This window comes from Lissotriton helveticus, chromosome 1_2 (assembly GCF_964261635.1).
Source record: "Lissotriton helveticus chromosome 1_2, aLisHel1.1, whole genome shotgun sequence".
In the NCBI taxonomy this organism is placed as follows: Eukaryota; Metazoa; Chordata; class Amphibia; order Caudata; family Salamandridae; genus Lissotriton; species Lissotriton helveticus.
The window spans coordinates 336272477-336293804 of record NC_136058.1 but is presented as its reverse complement, the minus strand read 5'-3'; the positions used below and the strand labels follow the sequence as shown (position 1 = coordinate 336293804).

Here is a 21328-nt window from a genome sequence, read left to right as displayed (position 1 = left end):
ACTAAAGGGGTTTTATCAAAAGGGTTTAGGTATTCGTTAGCTTGTGAGAGCAATTTGAGTTCTTATGCAATCTCACAATGACATTTCCACAACTTCCATTTCAATTTTGTCTCATTTTACTTGACACTCTGTCCACTGAGGGATCTATAAATGATAAGTTCCTTGAAAAACAAGAGTTGAGGAATATCCAGGAACTGGTTTTCTTAATGAAAAACGATCAGTTTGCATACTACTTTAAAGAGGGAGCCCGGCTAGCTCAGTCGGTAGAGCATGAGACTCTTAATCTCAGGGTCGTGAGTTCGAGCCCCACGTTGGGCGAAAACGAGTAATTTTTGCAGGATTATTGCATTGGATCTCATATTATGGCAATTAATCTAGCATTAGACATGCAATAACTCCCAAAAATTGTATATCTTTGGTTTCCCATTGGTGGGAAATGTAACTTCAAGATTAGGTAGGGCATTAGTCTAGATTAACATACAGCGATATTACTCCTATTCAAGTACTAAACAGGCCAACCTGAACTGTAAAACAATCCCTAAGTGGAGGTAAGGCATCAGTTAGGAGTGAACTGAACACTCATTTAATGGGCAATTTGACGTCAAATAAAGTGTGGTAGGCATTAACATTACTTTTGAAATGTTATTCTGAGGGAGCACACAGGGGAATTAGCTCAAATGGTAGGGCGCTCGCTTAGCATGCGAGAGGTAGCGGGATCGATGCCCGCATTCTCCATTCTAAAATGTACATAGATTTTATTTTTAACTTGTCATTGCCAAGCTTGTTGCATAGTAAGAACAGATAAATCACAGATGGCTTTCATATATGGTCACATCATAACAACTAAAGGGGTTTTATCAAAAGGGTTTAGGTATTCGTTAGCTTGTGAGAGCAATTTGAGTTCTTATGCAATCTCACAATGACATTTCCACAACTTCCATTTCAATTTTGTCTCATTTTACTTGACACTCTGTCCACTGAGGGATCTATAAATGATAAGTTCCTTGAAAAACAAGAGTTGAGGAATATCCAGGAACTGGTTTTCTTAATGAAAAACGATCAGTTTGCATTCTACTTTAAAGAGGGAGCCCGGCTAGCTCAGTCGGTAGAGCATAAGACTCTTAATCTCAGGGTCGTGGGTACGAGCCCCACGTTGGGCGAAAACGAGTAATTTTTGCAGGATTATTGCATTGGATCTCATAATATGGCAATTAATCTTGCATTAGACATGCATTAACTCCCAAAAATTGTATATCTTTCGTTTCCCATTGGTGGGAAATGTAACTTCAAGATTAGGTAGGGCATTAGTCTAGATTAACCTACAGCGATATTACTCCTATTCAAGTACTAAACAGGCCAACCTGAACTGTAAAACATCCCCTAAGTGGAGGTAAGGCATCAGTTAGGAGTGAACTGAACACTCATGTAATGGGCAATTTGACGTCAAATAAAGTGTGGTAGGCATTAACGTTACTTTTGAAATGTTATTCTGAGGGAGCACACAGGGGAATTAGCTAAAATGGTAGGGCGCTCGCTTAGCATGCGAGAGGTAGCTGGATCGATGCCCGCATTCTCCATTCTAAAATGTACATACATTTTATTTTTAACTTGTCATTGCCAAGCTTGTTGCATAGTAAGAACAGATAAATCACAGATGGCTTTCATATATGGTCACATCATAACAACTAAAGGGGTTTTATGAAAAGGGTTTAGGTATTCGTTAGCTTGTGAGAGCAATTTGAGTTCTTATGCAATCTCACAATGACATTTCCACAACTTCCATTTCAATTTTGTCTCATTTTACTTGACACTCTGTCCACTGAGGGATCTATAAATGATAAGTTCCTTGAAAAACAAGAGTTGAGGAATATCCAGGAACTGGTTTTCTTAATGAAAAACAATCAGTTTGCATTCTACTTTAAAGAGGGAGCCCGGCTAGCTCAGTCGGTAGAGCATGAGACTCTTAATCTCAGGGTCGTGGGTTCGAGCCCCACGTTGGGCGAAAACGAGTAATTTTTGCAGGATTATTGAATTGGATCTCATAATATGGCAATTAATCTTGCATTAGACATGCATTAACTCCCAAAAATTGTATATCTTTGGTTTCCCATTGGTGGGAAATGTAACTTCAAAGTTAGGTAGGGCATTAGTCTAGATTAACATACAGCGATATTACTCCTATTCAAGTACTAAACAGGCTAACCTGAACTGTAAAACATCCCCTAAGTGGAGGTAAGGCATCAGTTAGGAGTGAACTGAACACTCATGTAATGGGCAATTTGACGTCAAATAAAGTGTGGTAGGCATTAACATTACTTTTGAAATGTTATTCTGAGGGAGCACACTGGGGAATTAGCTCAAATGGTAGGGCGCTCGCTTAGCATGCGAGAGGTAGCGGGATCGATGCCCGCATTCTCCATTCTAAAATGTACATACATTTTATTTTTAACTTGTCATTGCCAAGCTTGTTGCATAGTAAGAACAGATAAATCACAGATGGCTTTCATATATGGTCACATCATAACAACTAAAGGGGTTTTATCAAAAGGGTTTAGGTATTCGTTAGCTTGTGAGAGCAATTTGAGTTCTTATGCAATCTCACAATGACATTTCCACAACTTCCATTTCAATTTTGTCTCATTTTACTTGACACTCTGTCCACTGAGGGATCTATAAATGATAAGTTCCTTGAAAAACAAGAGTTGAGGAATATCCAGGAACTGGTTTTCTGAATGAAAAACGATCAGTTTGCATTCTACTTTAAAGAGGGAGCCCGGCTAGCTCAGTCGGTAGAGCATGAGACTCTTAATCTCAGGGTCGTGGGTTCGAGCCCCACGTTGGGCGAAAACGAGTAATTTTTGCAGGATTATTGCATTGGATCTCATAATATGGCAATTAATCTTGCATTAGACATGCATTAACTCCCAAAAATTGTATATCTTTGGTTTCCCATTGGTGGGAAATGTAACTTCAAGATTAGGTAGGGCATTAGTCTAGATTAACATACAGCGATATTACTCCTATTCAAGTACTAAACAGGCCAACCTGAACTGTAAAACAATCCCTAAGTGGAGGTAAGGCATCAGTTAGGAGTGAACTGAACACTCATGTAATGGGCAATTTGACGTCAAATAAAGTGTGGTAGGCATTAACATTACTTTTGAAATGTTATTCTGAGGGAGCACACAGGGGAATTAGCTCAAATGGTAGGGCGCTCGCTTAGCATGCGAGAGGTAGCGGGATCGATGCCCGCTTTCTCCATTCTAAAATGTACATACATTTTATTTTTAACTTGTCATTGCCAAGCTTGTTGCATAGTAAGAACAGATAAATCACAGATGGCTTTCATATATGGTCACATCATAACAACTAAAGGGGTTTTATCAAAAGGGTTTAGGTATTCGTTAGCTTGTGAGAGCAATTTGAGTTCTTATGCAATCTCACAATGACATTTCCACAACTTCCATTTCAATTTTGTCTCATTTTACTTGACACTCTGTCCACTGAGGGATCTATAAATGATAAGTTCCTTGAAAAACAAGAGTTGAGGAATATCCAGGAACTGGTTTTCTTAATGAAAAACGATCAGTTTGCATTCTACTTTAAAGAGGGAGCCCGGCTAGCTCAGTCGGTAGAGCATGAGACTCTTAATCTCAGGGTCGTGGGTTTGAGCCCCACGTTGGGCGAAAACGAGTAATTTTTGCAGGATTATTGAATTGGATCTCATAATATGGCAATTAATCTTGCATTAGACATGCATTAACTCCCAAAAATTGTATATCTTTGGTTTCCCATTGGTGGGAAATGTAACTTCAAGATTAGGTAGGGCATTAGTCTAGATTAACATACAGCGATATTACTCCTATTCAAGTACTAAACAGGCCAACCTGAACTGTAAAACATCCCCTAAGTGGAGGTAAGGCATCAGTTAGGAGTGAACTGAACACTCATGTAATGGGCAATTTGACGTCAAATAAAGTGTGGTAGGCATTAACGTTACTTTTGAAATGTTATTCTGAGGGAGCACACAGGGGAATTAGCTAAAATGGTAGGGCGCTCGCTTAGCATGCGAGAGGTAGCTGGATCGATGCCCGCATTCTCCATTCTAAAATGTACATACATTTTATTTTTAACTTGTCATTGCCAAGCTTGTTGCATAGTAAGAACAGATAAATCACAGATGGCTTTCATATATGGTCACATCATAACAACTAAAGGGGTTTTATGAAAAGGGTTTAGGTATTCGTTAGCTTGTGAGAGCAATTTGAGTTCTTATGCAATCTCACAATGACATTTCCACAACTTCCATTTCAATTTTGTCTCATTTTACTTGACACTCTGTCCACTGAGGGATCTATAAATGATAAGTTCCTTGAAAAACAAGAGTTGAGGAATATCCAGGAACTGGTTTTCTTAATGAAAAACAATCAGTTTGCATTCTACTTTAAAGAGGGAGCCCGGCTAGCTCAGTCGGTAGAGCATGAGACTCTTAATCTCAGGGTCGTGGGTTCGAGCCCCACGTTGGGCGAAAACGAGTAATTTTTGCAGGATTATTGAATTGGATCTCATAATATGGCAATTAATCTTGCATTAGACATGCATTAACTCCCAAAAATTGTATATCTTTGGTTTCCCATTGGTGGGAAATGTAACTTCAAAGTTAGGTAGGGCATTAGTCTAGATTAACATACAGCGATATTACTCCTATTCAAGTACTAAACAGGCTAACCTGAACTGTAAAACATCCCCTAAGTGGAGGTAAGGCATCAGTTAGGAGTGAACTGAACACTCATGTAATGGGCAATTTGACGTCAAATAAAGTGTGGTAGGCATTAACATTACTTTTGAAATGTTATTCTGAGGGAGCACACTGGGGAATTAGCTCAAATGGTAGGGCGCTCGCTTAGCATGCGAGAGGTAGCGGGATCGATGCCCGCATTCTCCATTCTAAAATGTACATACATTTTATTTTTAACTTGTCATTGCCAAGCTTGTTGCATAGTAAGAACAGATAAATCACAGATGGCTTTCATATATGGTCACATCATAACAACTAAAGGGGTTTTATCAAAAGGGTTTAGGTATTCGTTAGCTTGTGAGAGCAATTTGAGTTCTTATGCAATCTCACAATGACATTTCCACAACTTCCATTTCAATTTTGTCTCATTTTACTTGACACTCTGTCCACTGAGGGATCTATAAATGATAAGTTCCTTGAAAAACAAGAGTTGAGGAATATCCAGGAACTGGTTTTCTGAATGAAAAACGATCAGTTTGCATTCTACTTTAAAGAGGGAGCCCGGCTAGCTCAGTCGGTAGAGCATGAGACTCTTAATCTCAGGGTCGTGGGTTCGAGCCCCACGTTGGGCGAAAACGAGTAATTTTTGCAGGATTATTGCATTGGATCTCATAATATGGCAATTAATCTTGCATTAGACATGCATTAACTCCCAAAAATTGTATATCTTTGGTTTCCCATTGGTGGGAAATGTAACTTCAAGATTAGGTAGGGCATTAGTCTAGATTAACATACAGCGATATTACTCCTATTCAAGTACTAAACAGGCCAACCTGAACTGTAAAACAATCCCTAAGTGGAGGTAAGGCATCAGTTAGGAGTGAACTGAACACTCATGTAATGGGCAATTTGACGTCAAATAAAGTGTGGTAGGCATTAACATTACTTTTGAAATGTTATTCTGAGGGAGCACACAGGGGAATTAGCTCAAATGGTAGGGCGCTCGCTTAGCATGCGAGAGGTAGCGGGATCGATGCCCGCTTTCTCCATTCTAAAATGTACATACATTTTATTTTTAACTTGTCATTGCCAAGCTTGTTGCATAGTAAGAACAGATAAATCACAGATGGCTTTCATATATGGTCACATCATAACAACTAAAGGGGTTTTATCAAAAGGGTTTAGGTATTCGTTAGCTTGTGAGAGCAATTTGAGTTCTTATGCAATCTCACAATGACATTTCCACAACTTCCATTTCAATTTTGTCTCATTTTACTTGACACTCTGTCCACTGAGGGATCTATAAATGATAAGTTCCTTGAAAAACAAGAGTTGAGGAATATCCAGGAACTGGTTTTCTTAATGAAAAACGATCAGTTTGCATTCTACTTTAAAGAGGGAGCCCGGCTAGCTCAGTCGGTAGAGCATGAGACTCTTAATCTCAGGGTCGTGGGTTTGAGCCCCACGTTGGGCGAAAACGAGTAATTTTTGCAGGATTATTGAATTGGATCTCATAATATGGCAATTAATCTTGCATTAGACATGCATTAACTCCCAAAAATTGTATATCTTTGGTTTCCCATTGGTGGGAAATGTAACTTCAAGATTAGGTAGGGCATTAGTCTAGATTAACATACAGCGATATTACTCCTATTCAAGTACTAAACAGGCCAACCTGAACTGTAAAACATCCCCTAAGTGGAGGTAAGGCATCAGTTAGGAGTGAACTGAACACTCATGTAATGGGCAATTTGACGTCAAATAAAGTGTGGTAGGCATTAACGTTACTTTTGAAATGTTATTCTGAGGGAGCACACAGGGGAATTAGCTAAAATGGTAGGGCGCTCGCTTAGCATGCGAGAGGTAGCTGGATCGATGCCCGCATTCTCCATTCTAAAATGTACATACATTTTATTTTTAACTTGTCATTGCCAAGCTTGTTGCATAGTAAGAACAGATAAATCACAGATGGCTTTCATATATGGTCACATCATAACAACTAAAGGGGTTTTATGAAAAGGGTTTAGGTATTCGTTAGCTTGTGAGAGCAATTTGAGTTCTTATGCAATCTCACAATGACATTTCCACAACTTCCATTTCAATTTTGTCTCATTTTACTTGACACTCTGTCCACTGAGGGATCTATAAATGATAAGTTCCTTGAAAAACAAGAGTTGAGGAATATCCAGGAACTGGTTTTCTTAATGAAAAACAATCAGTTTGCATTCTACTTTAAAGAGGGAGCCCGGCTAGCTCAGTCGGTAGAGCATGAGACTCTTAATCTCAGGGTCGTGGGTTCGAGCCCCACGTTGGGCGAAAACGAGTAATTTTTGCAGGATTATTGAATTGGATCTCATAATATGGCAATTAATCTTGCATTAGACATGCATTAACTCCCAAAAATTGTATATCTTTGGTTTCCCATTGGTGGGAAATGTAACTTCAAAGTTAGGTAGGGCATTAGTCTAGATTAACATACAGCGATATTACTCCTATTCAAGTACTAAACAGGCTAACCTGAACTGTAAAACATCCCCTAAGTGGAGGTAAGGCATCAGTTAGGAGTGAACTGAACACTCATGTAATGGGCAATTTGACGTCAAATAAAGTGTGGTAGGCATTAACATTACTTTTGAAATGTTATTCTGAGGGAGCACACTGGGGAATTAGCTCAAATGGTAGGGCGCTCGCTTAGCATGCGAGAGGTAGCGGGATCGATGCCCGCATTCTCCATTCTAAAATGTACATACATTTTATTTTTAACTTGTCATTGCCAAGCTTGTTGCATAGTAAGAACAGATAAATCACAGATGGCTTTCATATATGGTCACATCATAACAACTAAAGGGGTTTTATCAAAAGGGTTTAGGTATTCGTTAGCTTGTGAGAGCAATTTGAGTTCTTATGCAATCTCACAATGACATTTCCACAACTTCCATTTCAATTTTGTCTCATTTTACTTGACACTCTGTCCACTGAGGGATCTATAAATGATAAGTTCCTTGAAAAACAAGAGTTGAGGAATATCCAGGAACTGGTTTTCTGAATGAAAAACGATCAGTTTGCATTCTACTTTAAAGAGGGAGCCCGGCTAGCTCAGTCGGTAGAGCATGAGACTCTTAATCTCAGGGTCGTGGGTTCGAGCCCCACGTTGGGCGAAAACGAGTAATTTTTGCAGGATTATTGCATTGGATCTCATAATATGGCAATTAATCTTGCATTAGACATGCATTAACTCCCAAAAATTGTATATCTTTGGTTTCCCATTGGTGGGAAATGTAACTTCAAGATTAGGTAGGGCATTAGTCTAGATTAACATACAGCGATATTACTCCTATTCAAGTACTAAACAGGCCAACCTGAACTGTAAAACAATCCCTAAGTGGAGGTAAGGCATCAGTTAGGAGTGAACTGAACACTCATGTAATGGGCAATTTGACGTCAAATAAAGTGTGGTAGGCATTAACATTACTTTTGAAATGTTATTCTGAGGGAGCACACAGGGGAATTAGCTCAAATGGTAGGGCGCTCGCTTAGCATGCGAGAGGTAGCGGGATCGATGCCCGCATTCTCCATTCTAAAATGTACATACATTTTATTTTTAACTTGTCATTGCCAAGCTTGTTGCATAGTAAGAACAGATAAATCACAGATGGCTTTCATATATGGTCACATCATAACAACTAAAGGGGTTTTATCAAAAGGGTTTAGGTATTCGTTAGCTTGTGAGAGCAATTTGAGTTCTTATGCAATCTCACAATGACATTTCCACAACTTCCATTTCAATTTTGTCTCATTTTACTTGACACTCTGTCCACTGAGGGATCTATAAATGATAAGTTCCTTGAAAAACAAGAGTTGAGGAATATCCAGGAACTGGTTTTCTTAATGAAAAACGATCAGTTTGCATTCTACTTTAAAGAGGGAGCCCGGCTAGCTCAGTCGGTAGAGCATGAGACTCTTAATCTCAGGGTCGTGGGTTTGAGCCCCACGTTGGGCGAAAACGAGTAATTTTTGCAGGATTATTGAATTGGATCTCATAATATGGCAATTAATCTTGCATTAGACATGCATTAACTCCCAAAAATTGTATATCTTTGGTTTCCCATTGGTGGGAAATGTAACTTCAAGATTAGGTAGGGCATTAGTCTAGATTAACATACAGCGATATTACTCCTATTCAAGTACTAAACAGGCCAACCTGAACTGTAAAACAATCCCTAAGAGGAGGTAAGGCATCAGTTAGGAGTGAACTGAACACTCATGTAATGGGCAATTTGACGTCAAATAAAGTGTGGTAGGCATTAACATTACTTTTGAAATGTTATTCTGAGGGAGCACACAGGGGAATTAGCTTAAATGGTAGGGCGCTCGCTTAGCATGCGAGAGGTAGCGGGATCGATGCCCGCATTCTCCATTCTAAAATGTACATACATTTTATTTTTAACTTGTCATTGCCAAGCTTGTTGCATAGTAAGAACAGATAAATCACAGATGGCTTTCATATATGGTCACATCATAACAACTAAAGGGGTTTTATCAAAAGGGTTTAGGTATTCGTTAGCTTGTGAGAGCAATTTGAGTTCTTATGCAATCTCACAATGACATTTCCACAACTTCCATTTCAATTTTGTCTCATTTTACTTGACACTCTGTCCACTGAGGGATCTATAAATGATAAGTTCCTTGAAAAACAAGAGTTGAGGAATATCCAGGAACTGGTTTTCTTAATGAAAAACGATCAGTTTGCATACTACTTTAAAGAGGGAGCCCGGCAAGCTCAGTCGGTAGAGCATGAGACTCTTAATCTCAGGGTCGTGGGTTCGAGCCCCACGTTGGGCGAAAACGAGTAATTTTTGCAGGATTATTGCATTGGATCTCATATTATGGCAATTAATCTAGCATTAGACATGCAATAACTCCCAAAAATTGTATATCTTTGGTTTCCCATTGGTGGGAAATGTAACTTCAAGATTAGGTAGGGCATTAGTCTAGATTAACATACAGCGATATTACTCCTATTCAAGTACTAAACAGGCCAACCTGAACTGTAAAACAATCCCTAAGTGGAGGTAAGGCATCAGTTAGGAGTGAACTGAACACTCATGTAATGGGCAATTTGACGTCAAATAAAGTGTGGTAGGCATTAACATTACTTTTGAAATGTTATTCTGAGGGAGCACACAGGGTAATTAGCTCAAATGGTAGGGCGCTCGCTTAGCATGCGAGAGGTAGCGGGATCGATGCCCGGATTCTCCATTCTAAAATGTACATACATTTTATTTTTAACTTGTCATTGCCAAGCTTGTTGCATAGTAAGAACAGATAAATCACAGATGGCTTTCATATATGGTCACATCATAACAACTAAAGGGGTTTTATCAAAAGGGTTTAGGTATTCGTTAGCTTGTGAGAGCAATTTGAGTTCTTATGCAATCTCACAATGACATTTCCACAACTTCCATTTCAATTTTGTCTCATTTTACTTGACACTCTGTCCACTGAGGGATCTATAAATGATAAGTTCCTTGAAAAACAAGAGTTGAGGAATATCCAGGAACTGGTTTTCTTAATGAAAAACGATCAGTTTGCATTCTACTTTAAAGAGGGAGCCCGGCTAGCTCAGTCGGTAGAGCATGAGACTCTTAATCTCAGGGTCGTGGGTTCGAGCCCCACGTTGGGCGAAAACGAGTAATTTTTGCAGGATTATTGCATTGGATCTCATATTATGGCAATTAATCTTGCATTAGACATGCAATAACTCCCAAAAATTGTATATCTTTGGTTTCCCATTGGTGGGAAATGTAACTTCAAGATTAGGTAGGGCATTAGTCTAGATTAACATACAGCGATATTACTCCTATTCAAGTACTAAACAGGCCAACCTGAACTGTAAAACATCCCCTAAGTGGAGGTAAGGCATCAGTTAGGAGTGAACTGAACACTCATGTAATGGGCAATTTGACGTCAAATAAAGTGTGGTAGGCATTAACATTACTTTTGAAATGTTATTCTGAGGGAGCCCACAGGGGAATTAGCTCAAATGGTAGAGCGCTCGCTTAGCATGCGAGAGGTAGCGGGATCGATGCCCGCATTCTCCATTCTAAAATGTACATACATTTTATTTTTAACTTGTCATTGCCAAGCTTGTTGCATAGTAAGAACAGATAAATCACAGATGGCTTTCATATATGGTCACATCATAACAACTAAAGGGGTTTTATCAAAAGGGTTTAGGTATTCGTTAGCTTGTGAGAGCAATTTGAGTTCTTATGCAATCTCACAATGACATTTCCACAACTTCCATTTCAATTTTGTCTCCTTTTACTTGACACTCTGTCCACTGAGGGATCTATAAATGATAAGTTCCTTGAAAAACAAGAGTTGAGGAATATCCAGGAACTGGTTTTCTTAATGAAAAACGATCAGTTTGCATACTACTTTAAAGAGAGAGCCCGGCTAGCTCAGTCGGTAGTGCATGAGACTCTTAATGTCAGGGTCGTGGGGTCGAGCCCCACGTTGGTCGAAAACGAGTAATTTTTGCAGGATTATTGCATTGGATCTCATATTATGGCAATTAATCTTGCATTAGACATGCAATAACTCCCAAAAATTGTATATCTTTGGTTTCCCATTGGTGGGAAATGTAACTTCAAGATTAGGTAGGGCATTAGTCTAGATTAACATACAGCGATATTACTCCTATTCAAGTACTAAAGAGGCCAACCTGAACTGTAAAACATCCCCTAAGTGGAGGTAAGGCATCAGTTAGGAGTGAACTGAACACTCATGTAATGGGCAATTTGACGTCAAATAAAGTGTGGTAGGCATTAACATTACCTTTGAAATGTTATTCTGAGGGAGCACACAGGGGAATTAGCTCAAATGGTAGAGCGCTCGCTTAGCATGCGAGAGGTAGCGGGATCGATGCCCGCATTCTCCATTCTAAAATGTACATGCATTTTATTTTTAACTTGTCATTGCCAAGCTTGTTGCATAGTAAGAACTGATAAATCACAGATGGCTTTCATATATGGTCACATCATAACAACTAAAGGGGTTTTATCAAAAGGGTTTAGGTATTCGTTAGCTTGTGAGAGCAATTTGAGTTCTTATGCAATCTCACAATGACATTTCCACAACTTCCATTTCAATTTTGTCTCATTTTACTTGACACTCTGTCCACTGAGGGATCTATAAATGATAAGTTCCTTGAAAAACAAGAGTTGAGGAATATCCAGGAACTGGTTTTCTGAATGAAAAACGATCAGTTTGCATTCTACTTTAAAGAGGGAGCCCGGCCAGCTCAGTCGGTAGAGCATGAGACTCTTAATCTCAGGGTCGTGGGTTCGAGCCCCACGTTGGGCGAAAACGAGTAATTTTTGCAGGATTATTGCATTGGATCTCATAATATGGCAATTAATCTTGCATTAGACATGCATTAACTCCCAAAAATTGTATATCTTTGGTTTCCCATTGGTGGGAAATGTAACTTCAAGATTAGGTAGGGCATTAGTCTAGATTAACATACAGCGATATTACTCCTATTCAAGTACTAAACAGGCCAACCTGAACTGTAAAACAATCCCTAAGTGGAGGTAAGGCATCAGTTAGGAGTGAACTGAACACTCATGTAATGGGCAATTTGACGTCAAATAAAGTGTGGTAGGCATTAACATTACTTTTGAAATGTTATTCTGAGGGAGCACACAGGGGAATTAGCTCAAATGGTAGGGCGCTCGCTTAGCATGCGAGAGGTAGCGGGATCGATGCCCGCATTCTCCATTCTAAAATGTACATACATTTTATTTTTAACTTGTCATTGCCAAGCTTGTTGCATAGTAAGAACAGATAAATCACAGATGGCTTTCATATATGGTCACATCATAACAACTAAAGGGGTTTTATCAAAAGGGTTTAGGTATTCGTTAGCTTGTGAGAGCAATTTGAGTTCTTATGCAATCTCACAATGACATTTCCACAACTTCCATTTCAATTTTGTCTCATTTTACTTGACACTCTGTCCACTGAGGGATCTATAAATGATAAGTTCCTTGAAAAACAAGAGTTGAGGAATATCCAGGAACTGGTTTTCTTAATGAAAAACGATCAGTTTGCATTCTACTTTAAAGAGGGAGCCCGGCTAGCTCAGTCGGTAGAGCATGAGACTCTTAATCTCAGGGTCGTGGGTTTGAGCCCCACGTTGGGCGAAAACGAGTAATTTTTGCAGGATTATTGAATTGGATCTCATAATATGGCAATTAATCTTGCATTAGACATGCATTAACTCCCAAAAATTGTATATCTTTGGTTTCCCATTGGTGGGAAATGTAACTTCAAGATTAGGTAGGGCATTAGTCTAGATTAACATACAGCGATATTACTCCTATTCAAGTACTAAACAGGCCAACCTGAACTGTAAAACAATCCCTAAGTGGAGGTAAGGCATCAGTTAGGAGTGAACTGAACACTCATGTAATGGGCAATTTGACGTCAAATAAAGTGTGGTAGGCATTAACATTACTTTTGAAATGTTATTCTGAGGGAGCACACAGGGGAATTAGCTCAAATGGTTGGGCGCTCGCTTAGCATGCGAGAGGTAGCGGGATCGATGCCCGCATTCTCCATTCTAAAATGTACATACATTTTATTTTTAACTTGTCATTGCCAAGCTTGTTGCATAGTAAGAACAGATAAATCACAGATGGCTTTCCTATATGGTCACATCATAACAACTAAAGAGATTTTATCAAAAGGGTTTAGGTATTCGTTAGCTTGTGAGAGCAATTTGAGTTCTTATGCAATCTCACAATGACATTTCCACAACTTCCATTTCAATTTTGTCTCATTTTACTTGACACTCTGTCCACTGAGGGATCTATAAATGATAAGTTCCTTGAAAAACAAGAGTTGAGGAATATCCAGGAACTGGTTTTCTTAATGAAAAACGATCAGTTTGCATTCTACTTTAAAGAGGGAGCCCGGCTAGCTCAGTCGGTAGAGCATAAGACTCTTAATCTCAGGGTCGTGGGTACGAGCCCCACGTTGGGCGAAAACGAGTAATTTTTGCAGGATTATTGCATTGGATCTCATAATATGGCAATTAATCTTGTATTAGACATGCATTAACTCCCAAAAATTGTATATCTTTGGTTTCCCATTGGTGGGAAATGTAACTTCAAGATTAGGTAGGGCATTAGTCTAGATTAACCTACAGCGATATTACTCCTATTCAAGTACTAAACAGGCCAACCTGAACTGTAAAACATCCCCTAAGTGGAGGTAAGGCATCAGTTAGGAGTGAACTGAACACTCATGTAATGGGCAATTTGACGTCAAATAAAGTGTGGTAGGCATTAACGTTACTTTTGAAATGTTATTCTGAAGGAGCACACAGGGGAATTAGCTAAAATGGTAGGGCGCTCGCTTAGCATGCGAGAGGTAGCTGGATCGATGCCCGCATTCTCCATTCTAAAATGTACATACATTTTATTTTTAACTTGTCATTGCCAAGCTTGTTGCATAGTAAGAACAGATAAATCACAGATGGCTTTCATATATGGTCACATCATAACAACTAAAGGGGTTTTATGAAAAGGGTTTAGGTATTCGTTAGCTTGTGAGAGCAATTTGAGTTCTTATGCAATCTCACAATGACATTTCCACAACTTCCATTTCAATTTTGTCTCATTTTACTTGACACTCTGTCCACTGAGGGATCTATAAATGATAAGTTCCTTGAAAAACAAGAGTTGAGGAATATCCAGGAACTGGTTTTCTTAATGAAAAACGATCAGTTTGCATTCTACTTTAAAGAGGGAGCCCGGCTAGCTCAGTCGGTAGAGCATGAGACTCTTAATCTCAGGGTCGTGGGTTCGAGCCCCACGTTGGGCGAAAATGAGTAATTTTTGCAGGATTATTGAATTGGATCTCATAATATGGCAATTAATCTTGCATTAGACATGCATTAACTCCCAAAAATTGTATATCTTTGGTTTCCCATTGGTGGGAAATGTAACTTCAAAGTTAGGTAGGGCATTAGTCTAGATTAACATACAGCGATATTACTCCTATTCAAGTACTAAACAGGCTAACCTGAACTGTAAAACATCCCCTAAGTGGAGGTAAGGCATCAGTTAGGAGTGAACTGAACACTCATGTAATGGGCAATTTGACGTCAAATAAAGTGTGGTAGGCATTAACATTACTTTTGAAATGTTATTCTGAGGGAGCACACTGGGGAATTAGCTCAAATGGTAGGGCGCTCGCTTAGCATGCGAGAGGTAGCGGGATCGATGCCCGCATTCTCCATTCTAAAATGTACATACATTTTATTTTTAACTTGTCATTGCCATGCTTGTTGCATAGTAAGAACAGATAAATCACAGATGGCTTTCATATATGGTCACATCATAACAACTAAAGGGGTTTTATCAAAAGGGTTTAGGTATTCGTTAGCTTGTGAGAGCAATTTGAGTTCTTATGCAATCTCACAATGACATTTCCACAACTTCCATTTCAATTTTGTCTCATTTTACTTGACACTCTGTCCACTGAGGGATCTATAAATGATAAGTTCCTTGAAAAACAAGAGTTGAGGAATATCCAGGAACTGGTTTTCTTAATGAAAAACGATCAGTTTGCATACTACTTTAAAGAGGGAGCCCGGCTAACTCAGTCGGTAGAGCATGAGACTCTTAATCTCAGGGTCGTGGGTTCGAGCCCCATGTTGGGCGAAAACGAGTAATTTTTGCAGGATTATTGCGTTGGATCTCATATTATGGCAATTAATCTAGCATTAGACATGCAATAACTCCCAAAAATTGTATATCTTTGGTTTCCCATTGGTGGGAAATGTAACTTCAAGATTAGGTAGGGCATTAGTCTAGATTAACATACAGCGATATTACTCCTATTCAAGTACTAAACAGGCCAACCTGAACTGTAAAACAATCCCTAAGTGGAGGTAAGGCATCAGTTAGGAGTGAACTGAACACTCATGTAATGGGCAATTTGACGTCAAATAAAGTGTGGTAGGCATTAACATTACTTTTGAAATGTTATTCTGAGGGAGCACACAGGGTAATTAGCTCAAATGGTAGGGCGCTCGCTTAGCATGCGAGAGGTAGCGGGATCGATGCCCGCATTCTCCATTCTAAAATGTACATACATTTTATTTTTAACTTGTCATTGCCAAGCTTGTTGCATAGTAAGAACAGATAATTCACAGATGGCTTTCATATATGGTCACATCATAACAACTAAAGGGGTTTTATCAAAAGGGTTTAGGTATTCGTTAGCTTGTGAGAGCAATTTGAGTTCTTATGCAATCTCACAATGACATTTCCACAACTTCCATTTCAATTTTGTCTCATTTTACTTGACACTCTGTCCACTGAGGGATCTATAAATGATAAGTTCCTTGAAAAACAAGAGTTGAGGAATATCCAGGAACTGGTTTTCTTAATGAAAAACGATCAGTTTGCATTCTACTTTAAAGAGGGAGCCCGGCTAGCTCAGTCGGTAGAGCATGAGACTCTTAATCTCAGGGTCGTGGGTTCGAGCCCCACGTTGGGCGAAAACGAGTAATTTTTGCAGGATTATTGCATTGGATCTCATATTATGGCAATTAATCTTGCATTAGACATGCAATAACTCCCAAAAATTGTATATCTTTGGTTTCCCATTGGTGGGAAATGTAACTTCAAGATTAGGTAGGGCATTAGTCTAGATTAACATACAGCGATATTACTCCTATTCAAGTACTAAACAGGCCAACCTGAACTGTAAAACATCCCCTAAGTGGAGGTAAGGCATCAGTTAGGAGTGAACTGAACACTCATGTAATGGGCAATTTGACGTCAAATAAAGTGTGGTAGGCATTAACATTACTTTTGAAATGTTATTCTGAGGGAGCACACTGGGGAATTAGCTCAAATGGTAGGGCGCTCGCTTAGCATGCGAGAGGTAGCGGGATCGATGCCCGCATTCTCCATTCTAAAATGTACATACATTTTATTTTTAACTTGTCATTGCCAAGCTTGTTGCATAGTAAGAACAGATAAATCACAGATGGCTTTCATATATGGTCACATCATAACAACTAAAGGGGTTTTATCAAAAGGGTTTAGGTATTCGTTAGCTTGTGAGAGCAATTTGAGTTCTTATGCAATCTCACAATGACATTTCCACAACTTCCATTTCAATTTTGTCTCATTTTACTTGACACTCTGTCCACTGAGGGATCTATAAATGATAAGTTCCTTGAAAAACAAGAGTTGAGGAATATCCAGGAACTGGTTTTCTTAATGAAAAACGATCAGTTTGCATACTACTTTAAAGAGGGAGCCCGGCTAGCTCAGTCGGTAGAGCATGCGACTCTTAATCTCAGGGTCGTGGGTTCGAGCCCCACGTTGGGCGAAAACGAGTACTTTTTGCAGGATTATTGCATTGGATCTCATATTATGGCAATTAATCTAGCATTAGACATGCAATAACTCCCAAAAATTGTATATCTTTGGTTTCCCATTGGTGGGAAATGTAACTTCAAGATTAGGTAGGGCATTAGTCTAGATTAACATACAGCGATATTACTCCTATTCAAGTACTAAACAGGCCAACCTGAACTGTAAAACAATCCCTAAGTGGAGGTAAGGCATCAGTTAGGAGTGAACTGAACACTCATGTAATGGGCAATTTGACGTCAAATAAAGTGTGGTAGGCATTAACATTACTTTTGAAATGTTATTCTGAGGGAGCACAAAGGGTAATTAGCTCAAATGGTAGGGCGCTCGCTTAGCATGCGAGAGGTAGCGGGATCGATGCCCGCATTCTCCATTCTAAAATGTACATACATTTTATTTTTAACTTGTCATTGCCAAGCTTGTTGCATAGTAAGAACAGATAAATCACAGATGGCTTTCATATATGGTCACATCATAACAACTAAAGGGGTTTTATCAAAAGGGTTTAGGTATTCGTTAGCTTGTGAGAGCAATTTGAGTTCTTATGCAATCTCACAATGACATTTCCACAACTTCCATTTCAATTTTGTCTCATTTTACTTGACACTCTGTCCACTGAGGGATCTATAAATGATAAGTTCCTTGAAAAACAAGAGTTGAGGAATATCCAGGAACTGGTTTTCTTAATGAAAAACGATCAGTTTGCATTCTACTTTAAAGAGGGAGCCCGGCTAGCTCAGTCGGTAGAGCATGAGACTCTTAATCTCAGGGTCGTGGGTTCGAGCCCCACGTTGGGCGAAAACGAGTAATTTTTGCAGGATTATTGCATTGGATCTCATATTATGGCAATTAATCTTGCATTAGACATGCAATAACTCCCAAAAATTGTATATCTTTGGTTTCCCATTGGTGGGAAATGTAACTTCAAGATTAGGTAGGGCATTAGTCTAGATTAACATACAGCGATATTACTCCTATTCAAGTACTAAACAGGCCAACCTGAACTGTAAAACATCCCCTAAGTGGAGGTAAGGCATCAGTTTGGAGTGAACTGAACACTCATGTAATGGGCAATTTGACGTCAAATAAAGTGTGGTAGGCATTAACATTACTTTTGAAATGTTATTCTGAGGGAGCCCACAGGGGAATTAGCTCAAATGGTAGAGCGCTCGCTTAGCATGCGAGAGGTAGCGGGATCGATGCCCGCATTCTCCATTCTAAAATGTACATACATTTTATTTTTAACTTGTCATTGCCAAGCTTGTTGCATAGTAAGAACAGATAAATCACAGATGGCTTTCATATATGGTCACATCATAACAACTAAAGGGGTTTTATCAAAAGGGTTTAGGTATTCGTTAGCTTGTGAGAGCAATTTGAGTTCTTATGCAATCTCACAATGACATTTCCACAACTTCCATTTCAATTTTGTCTCCTTTTACTTGACACTCTGTCCACTGAGGGATCTATAAATGATAAGTTCCTTGAAAAACAAGAGTTGAGGAATATCCAGGAACTGGTTTTCTTAATGAAAAACGATCAGTTTGCATACTACTTTAAAGAGAGAGCCCGGCTAGCTCAGTCGGTAGTGCATGAGACTCTTAATGTCAGGGTCGTGGGGTCGAGCCCCACGTTGGTCGAAAACGAGTAATTTTTGCAGGATTATTGCATTGGATCTCATATTATGGCAATTAATCTTGCATTAGACATGCAATAACTCCCAAAAATTGTATATCTTTGGTTTCCCATTGGTGGGAAATGTAACTTCAAGATTAGGTAGGGCATTAGTCTAGATTAACATACAGCGATATTACTCCTATTCAAGTACTAAACAGGCCAACCTGAACTGTAAAACATCCCCTAAGTGGAGGTAAGGCATCAGTTAGGAGTGAACTGAACACTCATGTAATGGGCAATTTGACGTCAAATAAAGTGTGGTAGGCATTAACATTACCTTTGAAATGTTATTCTGAGGGAGCACACAGGGGAATTAGCTCAAATGGTAGAGCGCTCGCTTAGCATGCGAGAGGTAGCGGGATCGATGCCCGCATTCTCCATTCTAAAATGTACATGCATTTTATTTTTAACTTGTCATTGCCAAGCTTGTTGCATAGTAAGAACAGATAAATCACAGATGGCTTTCATATATGGTCACATCATAACAACTAAAGGGGTTTTATCAAAAGGGTTTAGGTATTCGTTAGCTTGTGAGAGCAATTTGAGTTCTTATGCAATCTCACAATGACATTTCCACAACTTCCATTTCAATTTTGTCTCATTTTACTTGACACTCTGTCCACTGAGGGATCTATAAATGATAAGTTCCTTGAAAAACAAGAGTTGAGGAATATCCAGGAACTGGTTTTCTGAATGAAAAACGATCAGTTTGCATTCTACTTTAAAGAGGGAGCCCGGCTAGCTCAGTCGGTAGAGCATGAGACTCTTAATCTCAGGGTCGTGGGTTCGAGCCCCACGTTTGGCGAAAACGAGTAATTTTTGCAGGATTATTGCATTGGATCTCATAATATGGCAATTAATCTTGCATTAGACATGCATTAACTCCCAAAAATTGTATATCTTTGGTTTCCCATTGGTGGGAAATGTAACTTCAAGATTAGGTAGGGCATTAGTCTAGATTAACATACAGCGATATTACTCCTATTCAAGTACTAAACAGGCCAACCTGAACTGTAAAACAATCCCTAAGTGGAGGTAAGGCATCAGTTAGGAGTGAACTGAACACTCATGTAATGGGCAATTTGACGTCAAATAAAGTGTGGTAGGCATTAACATTACTTTTGAAATGTTATTCTGAGGGAGCACACAGGGGAATTAGCTCAAATGGTAGGGCGCTCGCTTAGCATGCGAGAGGTAGCGGGATCGATGCCCGCATTCTCCATTCTAAAATGTACATACATTTTATTTTTAACTTGTCATTGCCAAGCTTGTTGCATAGTAAGAACAGATAAATCACAGATGGCTTTCATATATGGTCACATCATAACAACTAAAGGGGTTTTATCAAAAGGGTTTAGGTATTCGTTAGCTTGTGAGAGCAATTTGAGTTCTTATGCAATCTCACAATGACATTTCCACAACTTCCATTTCAATTTTGTCTCATTTTACTTGACACTCTGTCCACTGAGGGATCTATAAATGATAAGTTCCTTGAAAAACAAGAGTTGAGGAATATCCAGGAACTGGTTTTCTTAATGAAAAACGATCAGTTTGCATTCTACTTTAAAGAGGGAGCCCGGCTAGCTCAGTCGGTAGAGCATGAGACTCTTAATCTCAGGGTCGTGGGTTTGAGCCCCACATTGGGCGAAAACGAGTAATTTTTGCAGGATTATTGAATTGGATCTCATAATATGGCAATTAATCTTGCATTAGACATGCATTAACTCCCAAAAATTGTATATCTTTGGTTTCCCATTGGTGGGAAATGTAACTTCAAGATTAGGTAGGGCATTAGTCTAGATTAACATACAGCGATATTACTCCTATTCAAGTACTAAACAGGCCAACCTGAACTGTAAAACAATCCCTAAGTGGAGGTAAGGCATCAGTTAGGAGTGAACTGAACACTCATGTAATGGGCAATTTGACGTCAAATAAAGTGTGGTAGGCATTAACATTACTTTTGAAATGTTATTCTGAGGGAGCCCACAGGGGAATTAGCTCAAATGGTAGAGCGCTAGCTTAGCATGCGAGAGGTAGCGGGATCGATGACCGCATTCTCCATTCTAAAATGTACATACATTTTATTTTTAACTTGTCATTGCCAAGCTTGTTGCATAGTAAGAACAGATAAATCACAGATGGCTTTCATATATGGTCACATCATAACAACTAAAGGGGTTTTATCAAAAGGGTTTAGGTATTCGTTAGCTTGTGAGAGCAATTTGAGTTCTTATGCAATCTCACAATGACATTTCCACAACTTCCATTTCAATTTTGTCTCCTTTTACTTGACACTCTGTCCACTGAGGGATCTATAAATGATAAGTTCCTTGAAAAACAAGAGTTGAGGAATATCCAGGAACTGGTTTTCTTAATGAAAAACGGTCAGTTTGCATACTATTTTAAAGAGAGAGCCCGGATAGCTCAGTCGGTAGAGCATGAGACT

At 39.1% G+C, this 21328-nt stretch overlaps 34 non-coding genes across 34 annotated transcripts in view; all 34 read left to right on the top strand.

Moving 5' to 3' along the window:
* Positions 1 to 245: 245 nt before the first annotated feature.
* TRNAK-CUU (transfer RNA lysine (anticodon CUU)) lies at positions 246 to 318 on the top strand. Its single transcript has one exon. It is a non-coding gene; the product is annotated as a tRNA-Lys (tRNA).
* A 344-nt stretch (positions 319 to 662) lies between these two features.
* TRNAA-AGC (transfer RNA alanine (anticodon AGC)) lies at positions 663 to 735 on the top strand. Its single transcript has one exon. It is a non-coding gene; the product is annotated as a tRNA-Ala (tRNA).
* Positions 736 to 1929: 1194 nt separating this feature from the next.
* On the top strand, positions 1930 to 2002 carry TRNAK-CUU (transfer RNA lysine (anticodon CUU)). The gene has a single exon. It is a non-coding gene; the product is annotated as a tRNA-Lys (tRNA).
* A 344-nt stretch (positions 2003 to 2346) lies between these two features.
* Positions 2347 to 2419, top strand: TRNAA-AGC (transfer RNA alanine (anticodon AGC)). Its single transcript has one exon. It is a non-coding gene; the product is annotated as a tRNA-Ala (tRNA).
* Positions 2420 to 2771: 352 nt separating this feature from the next.
* Positions 2772 to 2844, top strand: TRNAK-CUU (transfer RNA lysine (anticodon CUU)). The gene has a single exon. It is a non-coding gene; the product is annotated as a tRNA-Lys (tRNA).
* Positions 2845 to 3613: 769 nt separating this feature from the next.
* Positions 3614 to 3686, top strand: TRNAK-CUU (transfer RNA lysine (anticodon CUU)). The gene has a single exon. It is a non-coding gene; the product is annotated as a tRNA-Lys (tRNA).
* Positions 3687 to 4455: 769 nt separating this feature from the next.
* Positions 4456 to 4528, top strand: TRNAK-CUU (transfer RNA lysine (anticodon CUU)). The gene has a single exon. It is a non-coding gene; the product is annotated as a tRNA-Lys (tRNA).
* Positions 4529 to 4872: 344 nt separating this feature from the next.
* On the top strand, positions 4873 to 4945 carry TRNAA-AGC (transfer RNA alanine (anticodon AGC)). The gene has a single exon. It is a non-coding gene; the product is annotated as a tRNA-Ala (tRNA).
* Positions 4946 to 5297: 352 nt separating this feature from the next.
* On the top strand, positions 5298 to 5370 carry TRNAK-CUU (transfer RNA lysine (anticodon CUU)). Its single transcript has one exon. It is a non-coding gene; the product is annotated as a tRNA-Lys (tRNA).
* Positions 5371 to 6139: 769 nt separating this feature from the next.
* TRNAK-CUU (transfer RNA lysine (anticodon CUU)) lies at positions 6140 to 6212 on the top strand. Its single transcript has one exon. It is a non-coding gene; the product is annotated as a tRNA-Lys (tRNA).
* A 769-nt stretch (positions 6213 to 6981) lies between these two features.
* TRNAK-CUU (transfer RNA lysine (anticodon CUU)) lies at positions 6982 to 7054 on the top strand. The gene has a single exon. It is a non-coding gene; the product is annotated as a tRNA-Lys (tRNA).
* Positions 7055 to 7398: 344 nt separating this feature from the next.
* On the top strand, positions 7399 to 7471 carry TRNAA-AGC (transfer RNA alanine (anticodon AGC)). The gene has a single exon. It is a non-coding gene; the product is annotated as a tRNA-Ala (tRNA).
* Positions 7472 to 7823: 352 nt separating this feature from the next.
* Positions 7824 to 7896, top strand: TRNAK-CUU (transfer RNA lysine (anticodon CUU)). Its single transcript has one exon. It is a non-coding gene; the product is annotated as a tRNA-Lys (tRNA).
* Positions 7897 to 8240: 344 nt separating this feature from the next.
* Positions 8241 to 8313, top strand: TRNAA-AGC (transfer RNA alanine (anticodon AGC)). Its single transcript has one exon. It is a non-coding gene; the product is annotated as a tRNA-Ala (tRNA).
* A 352-nt stretch (positions 8314 to 8665) lies between these two features.
* Positions 8666 to 8738, top strand: TRNAK-CUU (transfer RNA lysine (anticodon CUU)). Its single transcript has one exon. It is a non-coding gene; the product is annotated as a tRNA-Lys (tRNA).
* A 769-nt stretch (positions 8739 to 9507) lies between these two features.
* TRNAK-CUU (transfer RNA lysine (anticodon CUU)) lies at positions 9508 to 9580 on the top strand. The gene has a single exon. It is a non-coding gene; the product is annotated as a tRNA-Lys (tRNA).
* Positions 9581 to 10349: 769 nt separating this feature from the next.
* On the top strand, positions 10350 to 10422 carry TRNAK-CUU (transfer RNA lysine (anticodon CUU)). Its single transcript has one exon. It is a non-coding gene; the product is annotated as a tRNA-Lys (tRNA).
* Positions 10423 to 10766: 344 nt separating this feature from the next.
* TRNAA-AGC (transfer RNA alanine (anticodon AGC)) lies at positions 10767 to 10839 on the top strand. Its single transcript has one exon. It is a non-coding gene; the product is annotated as a tRNA-Ala (tRNA).
* A 769-nt stretch (positions 10840 to 11608) lies between these two features.
* On the top strand, positions 11609 to 11681 carry TRNAA-AGC (transfer RNA alanine (anticodon AGC)). The gene has a single exon. It is a non-coding gene; the product is annotated as a tRNA-Ala (tRNA).
* A 352-nt stretch (positions 11682 to 12033) lies between these two features.
* On the top strand, positions 12034 to 12106 carry TRNAK-CUU (transfer RNA lysine (anticodon CUU)). Its single transcript has one exon. It is a non-coding gene; the product is annotated as a tRNA-Lys (tRNA).
* Positions 12107 to 12450: 344 nt separating this feature from the next.
* On the top strand, positions 12451 to 12523 carry TRNAA-AGC (transfer RNA alanine (anticodon AGC)). The gene has a single exon. It is a non-coding gene; the product is annotated as a tRNA-Ala (tRNA).
* A 352-nt stretch (positions 12524 to 12875) lies between these two features.
* TRNAK-CUU (transfer RNA lysine (anticodon CUU)) lies at positions 12876 to 12948 on the top strand. Its single transcript has one exon. It is a non-coding gene; the product is annotated as a tRNA-Lys (tRNA).
* Positions 12949 to 14559: 1611 nt separating this feature from the next.
* On the top strand, positions 14560 to 14632 carry TRNAK-CUU (transfer RNA lysine (anticodon CUU)). Its single transcript has one exon. It is a non-coding gene; the product is annotated as a tRNA-Lys (tRNA).
* A 344-nt stretch (positions 14633 to 14976) lies between these two features.
* Positions 14977 to 15049, top strand: TRNAA-AGC (transfer RNA alanine (anticodon AGC)). Its single transcript has one exon. It is a non-coding gene; the product is annotated as a tRNA-Ala (tRNA).
* A 1194-nt stretch (positions 15050 to 16243) lies between these two features.
* On the top strand, positions 16244 to 16316 carry TRNAK-CUU (transfer RNA lysine (anticodon CUU)). Its single transcript has one exon. It is a non-coding gene; the product is annotated as a tRNA-Lys (tRNA).
* Positions 16317 to 16660: 344 nt separating this feature from the next.
* Positions 16661 to 16733, top strand: TRNAA-AGC (transfer RNA alanine (anticodon AGC)). The gene has a single exon. It is a non-coding gene; the product is annotated as a tRNA-Ala (tRNA).
* A 352-nt stretch (positions 16734 to 17085) lies between these two features.
* Positions 17086 to 17158, top strand: TRNAK-CUU (transfer RNA lysine (anticodon CUU)). Its single transcript has one exon. It is a non-coding gene; the product is annotated as a tRNA-Lys (tRNA).
* A 769-nt stretch (positions 17159 to 17927) lies between these two features.
* TRNAK-CUU (transfer RNA lysine (anticodon CUU)) lies at positions 17928 to 18000 on the top strand. The gene has a single exon. It is a non-coding gene; the product is annotated as a tRNA-Lys (tRNA).
* Positions 18001 to 18344: 344 nt separating this feature from the next.
* TRNAA-AGC (transfer RNA alanine (anticodon AGC)) lies at positions 18345 to 18417 on the top strand. The gene has a single exon. It is a non-coding gene; the product is annotated as a tRNA-Ala (tRNA).
* Positions 18418 to 19186: 769 nt separating this feature from the next.
* Positions 19187 to 19259, top strand: TRNAA-AGC (transfer RNA alanine (anticodon AGC)). The gene has a single exon. It is a non-coding gene; the product is annotated as a tRNA-Ala (tRNA).
* Positions 19260 to 19611: 352 nt separating this feature from the next.
* On the top strand, positions 19612 to 19684 carry TRNAK-CUU (transfer RNA lysine (anticodon CUU)). The gene has a single exon. It is a non-coding gene; the product is annotated as a tRNA-Lys (tRNA).
* Positions 19685 to 20028: 344 nt separating this feature from the next.
* On the top strand, positions 20029 to 20101 carry TRNAA-AGC (transfer RNA alanine (anticodon AGC)). Its single transcript has one exon. It is a non-coding gene; the product is annotated as a tRNA-Ala (tRNA).
* A 352-nt stretch (positions 20102 to 20453) lies between these two features.
* TRNAK-CUU (transfer RNA lysine (anticodon CUU)) lies at positions 20454 to 20526 on the top strand. Its single transcript has one exon. It is a non-coding gene; the product is annotated as a tRNA-Lys (tRNA).
* A 769-nt stretch (positions 20527 to 21295) lies between these two features.
* Positions 21296 to 21328, top strand: part of TRNAK-CUU (transfer RNA lysine (anticodon CUU)) — a 73-nt gene continuing 40 nt past the window's right edge. The window contains exon 1 of the tRNA in view: positions 21296 to 21328. This exon is cut by the window's right edge and continues 40 nt beyond it. This is a non-coding gene — a tRNA (tRNA-Lys).